The sequence below is a fragment of the Ziziphus jujuba genome, chromosome 11 (assembly GCF_031755915.1).
Source record: "Ziziphus jujuba cultivar Dongzao chromosome 11, ASM3175591v1".
In the NCBI taxonomy this organism is placed as follows: Eukaryota; Viridiplantae; Streptophyta; class Magnoliopsida; order Rosales; family Rhamnaceae; genus Ziziphus; species Ziziphus jujuba.
Genome location: NC_083389.1, coordinates 15,353,007 through 15,365,037, shown reverse-complemented (window position 1 = coordinate 15,365,037; position 12,031 = coordinate 15,353,007).

Below are 12,031 nucleotides of genomic sequence, written 5' to 3'. Positions count from 1 at the left end.
TGGAGGAATAAAAGAGGCATAAAAAGGGGGCCTCATTGTTTCCTAATTATATAATAATTTATCTTTTTAGTATAATGTTTTTAAAGATGGGCCAATTCAGTTATTTTAGTTTACTGATTATTTATTTGCTTTTATTCGGTCATGCAGTCTAACATGCTACATATGTACTGTTTTGTTGACCAGACAAATCTACTTGTCGCCTTCTATAATGATAGCGAAGTGTTAGAACAGTTTCTGTATTTTTGTATATTCTAAAAGTAAAATATAAATAATTCATTTTTTTTTTTTTTTTTTTAACCAGAACCTCTTAAAAGACAAAATATTGACAGAGTAGTGAATATTAATCTTGATCAACTTATGGAATCAATTTGATTTTAAAAGTACTCTCACTTGCATCTTCCATCTAATCAGATTTGCAAAAGTTGTATTTGTACATTAAACTTCCATGTGTTTATTTAATTTTTATGCTGAAAGTAATAATTTGGAACTTGTAGTGAAAGGGAAAGACTGTAGCAATGTTCAAATTGTTTGTAATTATATATAAAAAATGCACTATCCAAGTAACCTTTAAAATTTAAAAGGGCCAATTTTCATAGATTCGATTATTATTTTAATTGCAATTAGTGAAATGTCTACCTGCGGGGAATTTAATACACAGTTTCCTATTGCACTGACGTCCATCCAATATATAATTTTTGATTTTTTTAGTCTAACACAAAAAAAAAAAAATAAATAAATAAAGAGAATGATTGGATCGATATTAATGAAATATATTTAGTATATATTATGGAGAATAAATTGTACGAACTATCCTTTTTAAGTTGAAAAAAATAAAGGCCAGGAAAGTTGCACTTGCACATTCACATGTGAGATTGAAGAGACTTGATTAAACTAATTATCTTCATATCGATGCGTTTGATAATTATTTTTATACATATTATTTATATATCCGCCGAGATATATATGCTGATGAGCGATGATTTAAAAATTAAAAAACTAATAATAATAATTAAAGAACCTATAAAAGTGAAACTGAAAAAGCAGGAAGAAAATAAAAGAGAAGACAACAAGTAAAACAGTGTTAATCATAAGTTGATATACAAAATAAATTTATTTTCTAATAATTAAGTTTTTGAAATTAGTAATAATTTAATATCATATTAAGTGAGAATTAAAAGTATGAGCATTTGTATCGACTAAAATACTTATAAGGGAGGAGAAATGTTAGACATAATTTAACATATAAAACACATTTATATTCTAACCATTTAAATTTTTAGAATTAATAATAATTTAACAGAGAAAACATGCAAAAATTAGTACACAGCAACACTTTGCACATAATAACATTCCCCGTCTTGCTTGAGGCTAGCTCTTCAGAAATTAAGCTTTCTGAATTCAACCTAATCAATATTTTGACATAAATTTCTTAAACTGTTTCAGTAACATTTCCTCTCAAAAAATTCCCAATCATAAGATCACACCATTTATGAAAGTTGGTGTTGATTTTTGGCAGGCTTTTTCAAATGGCATATACAAGAGTTGCTTTCATAGAACAGTGGTAGTTTTATAAACAACACCAGTGTGGCTTGAATTTGCTCAGAAAGATTACAAAGCAGACATAACAATCTTAACAGCTTTCTCAGACTGGATTATTAATGGACAAAAAGTCAGTGGAAACATAGTGCTATAAAAGTTATCATCATCATCATCATCATCATCATTATTATTATTATTATTCTGTAATTTGTTTGGTTATATTTAATTAATTTGGGCTGTATGTTCATAAAAGTGGAAAGAAAAATAAAAATAGCATGAGTTTGGGAGAGAAAAGCCAACAGAAACACCAGAAATACAGGCCAATTTGTGTAATTAGGCTATTATTATTGGGTTATTGTTGGAGAGAAATATGTCAATGAAAGTAAGCAATTTGGAGGAATAAAGAAGCTCTATTAGTATGCTCCATTATTTCTTATTTAATTGATCCTTTTTATAATAATAAATTGAATGGTGGATGAATTCCTTATTTTAATTTAAAGCAATGCTAAAGGTATCAAATTTTTTTATTAAAATTTTGGTAACCAATTATGTGGCAAGTTTTTAATGGTATCAAATTGATATTACCTTTTATACATAGGTAAATAAGTTATTTAAAAATTGTCAAATCATGAATACCAAAATTTTGATGAAAAAATTTGATCATACTAGATTTATTTTTTAGTTTATTAATAATTTGTTTGCTTTTTTGATCATGCATCCTACAAAGTAATTACTACATATTGTTTTGTTGACCTCCCAAATCTACATATTGAATTCTATAGATTGGTATTTAATATGTTTAACTAATGGTACTAGACTGATTCAATGGTAAAATCATTAAAAAAATACTTTTAAATTTTAGGTGAAATCCTTCTCCTTTTAGTTTACAAAAAACCGACCATAGCAAAATGTTAAATTAGTTACTGAATTTTGCATGTTCTTAAGGTTTTTAATTAGGAACCTTATGATAGATGAAAATATTGACAAAATATGGACTATAGGGTAAATTTGATTATAGTATCAACATATATATGTTTTAGACCAAAAAAAAAAAAAAAAAAAAAACAAATCAAAATTTAAATGCATTTACATTTTATTTCCATTTTTATTCTTTCTTGTGCTTCCTTTGATAAACTTTTGTGGAATTAATTTGCTTAAACTTAAAGGAGTCCAGATAAAAAAAATAAAAATAAATAAATAAACTTAAAGGGATCAATGTTCGATAGTAATTAAATACGCAGTTTGACCAAAAAAACAAATTACACAGTTTGTTATGCAATTTTAATGCCCACGGCCCATCAAGCCTCCCCCAGAAAGTATTAGCTAGTCAATTTAACCTTTGGTGCTAGTTGATTGTACTTGTAGGCTGAGTCTAGTGATAAAAATCAAGAAAATATACTTTTAAATTTTGAATTAAATTAGATTTTGATAAAATTGTCCTCCCATTTGGTTTAGAATATTGTAACTCTTGTCAAGGAAAAAAAAAAAAAAAACATATAACCTTTTGTGGTTTATTTGTTTTTAAAAACTAACCTTTTTGTGTACTAAACCCATTCATATGGCAGGCATGGCCTATGACTAATGTGGGATTTTAAATCTTGGACTCAAACTTGGGTTTAGCCTGATAAAGATGGGATTTTTGAACTTCGGATTACGTCTAAACCGAAGCTCTACAGATAGAGATTCGAGATGGATAGAACAATATATATATAGTTATAAAATAATAATCACAATGAAAACATAAAAGCAATTAATCCATAAAATATATTTAGGATTGACGTTTTGAAATTTGCATTATTTCTTAATTAAGAATAATATTCACAACCCATTTAGACAGGCTTTTGGATTTATATATACAAGATAATAGCTTAAAGATATGTTCATTTTGTCTGAATATAATAATATTTTGTCACAATTACTTTGTACATGAACACGACCAGACATGCATGCAACCAACAAAATCCTTTTTTTTTTCTTTCTCTGATTTAGCGCCATACAAGCATGCCAATGGCTGCAAACTACTTTGGATGTCACATCCAAAAATTATATAATTCATAGACAATTAGTTGTCTTTTTCTGAAATGTTCATCAAGAAAAACATCATGCAAGCATGCATATTGACCTAATTAAGGATTAATTAAGACATGCATGCATTTTTATGAAACGTAAGACAAATTATCACCAAAAAAGTAACATCGTTGGCGGTCTCCACGAAGTTCATAAATTTAATTTTATCCAAAATAAATATTAAAAAAAGTCCTTTTTGATCACTCTAATCACTATCCATTACCTAGATAGCTTCATTAATTTCTTCTATTATATTAAATCCCCAATTTGATGTTGCCCTTATAATAATAATAATAATAATAATTTAAATCCATGAATATAATCTGACAAAGGTTATTCTTTATTGGTGCTTAAAATTCTAAATTAATGGATAATTTTTGTCATTATGCAAGTATACGATAGTGGAAAGGACCAAGGGATAGCAGCTAGTGTGTCTTATGATGATTGAAATTTCTGTGTGTTTTCTTTCCCTCAATTGCTTGGAAACTGATTCTTTGTTTTAGTTTGGTGTCCATTCTTGTTTGATTAATCGTATTCATTTGATGGAGCCCTTGTTTTAAGCACCTAACCATTATACTCTATTATTTCCTATAATTTCCAATAAGTATTACTTCTTTTATTAATGTGCGAGATCAAAATAAAGCAGATAAATCTTATAAAATAATTGTTAAATGTTTAACTATAAGTGATTTTAACCGAAAATTTTGAACTTATGCTAAAATATTCCTTCCCAACTTAAAAAAAGAAAAAAAGAAAATTAAGTGGCTCGTTATATTTTTTTGGTGAATAAGTGGTTTGTTATACATGTCACATTGTCTATGTGACATTTCTAAAACTTTTTTGGAATGTGTTTATGTAGGAAAACAGCTGGAAAATTGTACTGCTGTGTCTTAGGATCTGTCTCTCATAGGAAATGAGCTTCGAGTATTGACGCTTTAAATTAAGCCCGTCCAAGATTTAAAAAGACTTGTTTATGAGGCCCATGTAAATGATCCATTGATATGGTTTTGGTTGTATACGTTTTCTTCCACTTTCTTATATAAATTAAAATACATATAGAATTATAAATACAAAACAAAATATATGTGTTATAAATTAAAGATTATCTTTTTAGAAAATCTAAATGATTAATATCTTTTTAGAGAATTTTAAGTGATACGATGAGAATAATTTTCCCAAATATCTATCAAACTTTTTCATCTCCAAAATAACTATCTAAATACAAAAAAGTTTTCATTTTCTCAAAATATTTTAGATTTTCATTAATTTTACCAATTATCAAATGGTGTAAATGGAAACCAAATAAAAAAACCAAAGGAAAAATCTGTCATCCAGTGAAAAAAGGGAGAGAATGTTGCCGTACACCATCTATGGTAGAAGAACTGCAGTAATTCAGCAATCATCTATGGAAGAACATTGACATACCATCAGACTGCCACAAGGAACTCCATTTGGTTGCTGCGAATTTTGGAAAAAGAAGAAAACCTAGAAAAAAAAAAAAAATTTTGTTTGAAAATTTTAAGAAAATGACATAAGGTTATTTTAGTAATTTTAAATAAAAATGAGTGTGGGAGGAGATTTGGGTAGCAGTGAGGCCCATTTTGTTTTGTCGTGAGAGCAACCACCAGGGTGTTTGGGAGTTCAAGAAGTAAATGCATGGACCAGGAGTCCTGCCACTACCTTACCGAGAATTAATTATATTAGTTTCTTTTGAATTAAAAATCCTCATCTTGTTCGACATTTTTACTTTTAACTATATAAATATATTATTGGTTCATAATATTGGTAAAGTGGAGCTTAACCAGAGAGCAATATGCGCAAATTAACCACGTCTTTGTTCATTTTAATTTTTGTATGCCTCTTATTTACATTATCACTAAGAGTTTTGTTATCTATCATTAGAGATAATTATGATAATTATGGTGATGGTCATCCGTATGATCATTGTGGCATTGAAATAAAGAAATTGCTCATTAGTTGTATTTGATTATATATTAATTTTTTATGTTAAAAATATAATTTGAAAAAGTGAACCTACTGGGTTTATTTATTTATTTTTGGCTCGAAAGGGATAGTTTTATAAACCAAAAAAGCCACAGATACAACCTGCAGAGGGAGTTGGCTAAGGCCTCACTCCTGGCTTACAAAAAGAGGAAAAGAACTGGGAAGAGTGTGCAAAGACAAAAAACCACTCGTGCCATTTTTAATGGCCCAGTTACTTACAAAATGAGCTAGAAAATTCTTATCCCTAGGGATCCATAGGTGAGCTTCCTGAAACTTACTCTTAAGATGGATGATATCTGATAAAATACCAGCTGCTGCCCAGTGGCAAGTTTGGTCATACTGGTTGTTGATATTTGTGACAATGTTTCTGGCATCAGATTCACACCAAATATTTGTCCATCCTTCTTCTGTAGCTAGTTTCAATCCCTGCAATATACCAAAAGCTTCAGCTACTTTCGGCAAGTCTGAAAAGCACTTTACAGCTTGAATCTTCAGAATTTACTTCTGCTGGTTTCTTGCAACAATTCCAATCATGCTCTACCACCCTTGACTGCCGCATCAGTGTTTATCCTAATACATTGAGAAGGAGGTTGCCTTCCTTTAGAACTGTTGAGGCTCGGGATTGGGGACTCCATAGAATGCTTGCAAGCAACATTTCTATTTTCTTGGAATCTGGTTCGCAGCTTGTCCATTGTGACTTGCAAGGAGAAGGTTGTATTTTCAAAGACTGCTTGATTTCTAATCTTCCAAATTTGGTCCAGCACAAGGGTTGCATATAAGAAAAATTCTTCCCTGTCATTGTTATGCACTGGAAGGACACCTTTAGGGTCGGATAGTAAGACTAGCTTCTCTTCTAGGGGCGTGTCTAAGAGGTGGTCCCATTTGATACTCAATGGAGTAGCAAACCAGATGGCCCTTGCAGTTTGACAATGGAAAAAGATGTGGTTATCCGTTTCCATACATCCGCATCCATGAATGCAATTGCTTCTAGGAATTGCAAAATTTCGTTCCAATAAGTTGGCGGCTGTGGCCAGGCCCTTGTTGGCTAGCTTCCATATAAAGAATTTGATTCTTTCATGGATTTTTGCTGACCATAAGTGTCTCCAACATAGCGTGTTGGGGATGCCATTCCAAAACTCCATCATGTATGCAGACTTAACAGAAAATTTACCATTGGAGTTACCACTCCATAGCAACTTGTCCTCTATGGGAACATTTGTACAAGAGATTTTGCAAATGCTCCTTATAGTATCATCATCGAACAGCTTTTGGAGCCTTTCCTCATTCCAACTGCCATCCATATTTTTGAGAAAGCTGACCATGCCAAACTCTCTACTTGCTTCTTCTGAGCGTGGTACCGATTTGAAATTGGGATTGTTAGGGACCCAAGGATCCTCCCATATGTTGATATTATGCCCCGAACCAACTCTAAAACAAAGACCTTTGGCAACAATTTTCTTGGTTTGGAGGATTCCATTCCAATTCCGGGAGCTACATTTCTTCTGCTTGCATCTCATGAAGGACCTTCCTGAGTAGTATTTTGATTTTAAGGCTTGAACCCAAGGCCTTGTTGCATCTATAGCCAGGAACCAGTCCAGTTTGCTCAAAAGAGCTTGATTCATTTCCTTTAGTCTCCTTAACCTAAGGCCTCCAGCAGCTTTAGGCCTACAAATTCTTGTCCATGAAATTGGAAAGAAACCTTTGTCGCCCTCCTTTCTCTTCCATAGGAAATCACGAGCCTTCCTTTCAACATCTAAATACCATTTTGCTGGAAAGTTGTTTGCAGACATTGCATAAAGGGGCATAGCTCTGATTACAGATTTGATAAAAGTGATTTTACCTGACTGAGACAGGAGCTTGGATTTCTAGCCTTGAAGTTTAGCTTCCACTTTTTCCTTTAGGTCCTCATAGTCCCCAGATTGCCTCCTGTCAAAGAAAAGCGGGTTGCCCAGGTATTTGGACTCCTTCAACTCATTTAGCCTGAATAACTTCTTGATGAGGTACTTATCTTGCCCTTCACATTTTTAGAAAAGAAACATCCCGACTTGGTAAGATTTATTTTCTGTCATGACCAGCTACAGAATAAATTAAGGCAATCCTTAATTTGCAAAAGTTCTATTAGCATAAAACACCTAGCCATATCTCTTAAAAATTCATCATCAACCAAAACCAATTGATATAAATGTCATCATTTATATGTGTTAGAAAATCAGAACAACACAAACACAACACAACTTATCGAGGTTCGATCAAGATGACCTACGTCCTCGTTGCTCCGATGAGAGCTTCTGGTCTCTTATTGATCTTGCAGTAGTTACACAAACTATCACCTCTTGTATACACACAGGTTTTCACATAGAAAACATACTCACTAAATCCCGAAGCCCCATTATACACCCTTTCAATTTATACAATCACTCAATCTCACTTAGAGATGATTTCTCACTCAGAAAAGAATACAATTGAAGAAAAGGTAAAATAAGAATCTTGGAGCTCCTCTCTCGTTCACAAGCTTGAAGAAAGACTGGTTTCTGTTATTTCTGTTACATCCATCGAAGAGAAAGAGTTCTGTGCATATATATTACACACCAGCTTCAAAACGACGTCGTCCAACTTATTATGAAGACTCACTCAGATTAAGACACGTAGCTTGCTGTTATTCTGTTATAGTATGTTAGAAATGACTGCTTTGCCCTTCTTTATTTTCAAGTAAATGAAACGATGCGTTTTGTTCTTCTGAGACTTATTCATTGAATTAGCTCGAGTCTTCTCCAAATGTTGACCTCATGCATACACCAGATCGTTGCAAGATGCATTTGTGGATTATATCTTCACATATCTCCACCTAATCCACAAATTCAACCAAATACAGAAGCTCATCACCATCTCAGTAAAATTTTTCACAAATTGGTCAGCCTGCTCCTATTCGAAGCAGGTTCTTGCAAGTATTAAACTTGCCAACAGTGAGCACTTTTGTTCCCATGTCTGAAGGATTAAACTCTATAGGAATCTTCTCCAATCTGACTACTTTCTGAGCTATCAAATCTCGAATGAAATGATATCTAACTTGAATGTGCTTAGATCTCTCATGAAAAACTGGATTTTTACATAAATGAATTGCACTTTGACTATCTGAGTACAAAGTGACCTCCTGCTTGAGTACTTTAAGCTCTGTCAGTAACCCTTTAAGCCAAATGGCTTCTTTTGTAGCCTCAGTTGCTGCCATATATTCTGACTCAGTAGTTGACAAGGCCACCACAGGCTGCAACTGAGATTTCCAACTTATGCAGTTTCCACACAAGGTAAATGCATAAGAGGACATTGATATTCTCTTGTCCCTATCTCCTGCATAATCAGAATCTAGATATCCATTAAGCTCCACTTCACTTGAATCCTTCTTATAAATCAACCCTTCATTTGCTGTATGCTTCAAATACCTTAGAAGCCATTTTAGAGCTTTCCAATGACCTCGGCCAGGATTTGCCATAAATCTGCTCAAAACACTAATAGCATGAGCTAGATCAGGCCTAGTTAGAATCATAACATACATCACTGAGCCCACAGCATTAGTATAAGGAACTGCTATCATGTCTTCCTTCTCCTGCTCAGTTGATGGGCACTATTCACTTGACAATTTGAAATGTCCACCAAGAGGTACACTTGCAGGTTTTGCACCTTCCATTGAAAACCTTGAAACTACCTTCTTTATATATGAAGATTGTGTCAACTTCATTTCACATCTTGACCTGTTTCTCACTATCTCAATGCCCAAAATCTTCTTAGCTGGTCCAAGATCCTTCATCTCAAACTCTGACTTTAATAAGTTCTTCACAACTTGTATAATTCTGCCATTTGGTCCAGCTAGAAGCATATCATCTACATATAACAGTAGATACACTGCCTTATCTGTCATTGGATCTTTAAAGTATAAACAGCTGTCAAAATCACTTCTTTCAAAACCAGATTTCACCACAAATGAGTCAAAACGTTTATACCACTGCCTTGGTGATTGCTTAAGTCCATACAGTGACTTTTTAAGCAAGCACACCAAATCTCCACCTTTTCCTTTAATTTCAAAACCTTCAGGCTGCTTCATATATATTGTTTCTTCCAATTCACCATGAAGAAAGGCAGTCTTGACATCCAGTTGTTCTAATTCCCATTCGAAATGAGTCACTAATGCCAACATGACTCTTATACTTGTATACTTCACAACAGGTGAAAAAACCTCATTGTAGTCTCTTCCTTCCACCTGTGTAAATCCCTTGGCCACTAATCTGGCCTTAAACCTCACTGGTTCAGATTTGGACATACCTTCTTTGACCTTGTAGATCCATTTACAATCTACAACCCTTTGATTTGTTGGTGTTGGTACTAAGTTCAAGTTCTGTTCTTATGAAGAGATTCCATTTCTTCCTTCATGGCCTCTTTCCATTTTGCTGACTCCTTAGAATTTACTACTTCTTTGTAATTCCTTGGCTCATTGTCAGTAAGTTCTTCATATGCCACCAAGGCATAAGCAATGCAGTCTGCATAACTGTACTTCCTGTTTGGTTTTACTGTCTTCTTAGCTCTATCTCTTGTCAGCAAATAGCCAGGTGATGCTATGTTCTTATTTCTTGTACTTGGTGATTGCTGTTGAGTGTGATCATCTTTAGAATCTGCCTCAGATTGTGCAGGTGTTAATTTTTCTGGTTCCTCACCTTTTTCAGGTTCTTCTATTCCTTCTGAAGTTGACCTTCCCACAAAGCCTTCACTGTCTTGGTTTTCTACTTCAGGAAACAGACTTATACTTCATGTCTCCACTTTGTTGCTCATTTCATCACCTGCACTGTTAGTATCTTTGCAAGGCATAGAGGTTTCATCAAAAATAACATCTCTGCTAATAATAACTTTAAAACCTCTACTCTCTCTATCCCAAAGCCTATAGCCTTTAATTCCCTGAGGGTAACCTAAGAAAATACATTTCAAACTCCTAGGTTCAAGTTTCCCTTCAGATTGATGGACATATGCAGCACAGCCAAAAACCCTCAGTTTGCTATAATCAGGCTTCTTTCCAAGCCACATTTGTTTAGGAGTTCTAAAGTTTAAAGCTGTAGAGGGTGACAAGTTCACCAAATGCATGGCTGTCATTACAGCCTCACCCCAAAACAACTTAGGTAATCCAGATGACACTAGCATGCATCTCACCTTATCAAGTAAGGTTCTATTCATTCTTTCAGCCACACCATTTTGTTGTGGTGTGAATTTCACAGTTCTATGCCTTAGAATACCATTTGATTTGCAAAAGTCATCAAATTCTCGAATGCAAAACTCAAGACCATTGTCTGTTCTTAAAATTTTAATAGTTTTGCTGGTTTGATTTTCAACCAGCAATTTCCACTCTTTAAACTTAGAAAAAACCTCACTTTTTGCCTTTAACAAGTATATCCAGACTTTTCTAGAGTAATCATCAATTATGGACAAGAAATACCTGTTTCCACTCTGTGTTTGCACTCTAGCAGATCCCCACAAATCAGCATGTACATAATCTAAGACAGACTTGGCCCTATTTGAACTCAAATTAAAACTGAGCCTATGCTGTTTGCCCAAAATGCAAGTTTCACAAGACTTCAAATTACTGACTATATCCTTATAAAAAACATTCTGTTTATTCAAGTAATACAGGCCTTTTTCACTAATGTGACCTAATCTCTTATGCCATAAAGCAGTTTTATCAGCAGTTGAACTTATAGAAGCATTACTTGAATTAACTAATGGTTTACCAAGTAAGACATATAAACCATTTTTCTTCTGACCCTTCATTACTACAAGTGATCCTTTGGTCACTTTTATGACACCATTCTCTGCTTTACAGGACAAGCCAGATTCATCTAACATGCTAAGGGAAATTAAATTTCTCTTCAAATCAGGTACATGCCTTACTGCTGTGAGGGTCTTAATAGTACCATCTACTAACTGCAACTGCACATTACCAATGCCAGTTACTGAACATGATCGATTATTGCCTAACAACACTTGGCCACCATCACACTTAGTATATGAGTTAAAACAACTCAAGTTAGGACACATGTGGAAAGAACAGCCAGAATCCAACACCCACTCAGTATGATTTTGACTTGTGGACACTACCAAAACTTCTGCAGGCTCTAAATCAGTGTAGGCCACTGCTAAATCACCAGACTCTTGACTCTTTTCTTTCTCATCTTTCTTCTTCTTGAAACAATTTTTAATAATGTGTCCCTCTCTCTTACAGTAATAGCACATTCTACCCCTAGTTCTTGATTTAGACCTAAAAGTCTCCCTAGACTTACTTCTATGGTCATTATGACCCCAACTTTGAGTAGCACTCCTACCCCTCACAGTAAGTCCTTCACTTTTGGATTCAGACTTCAATTCCAAGTCTCTAGATCGAAGGGCA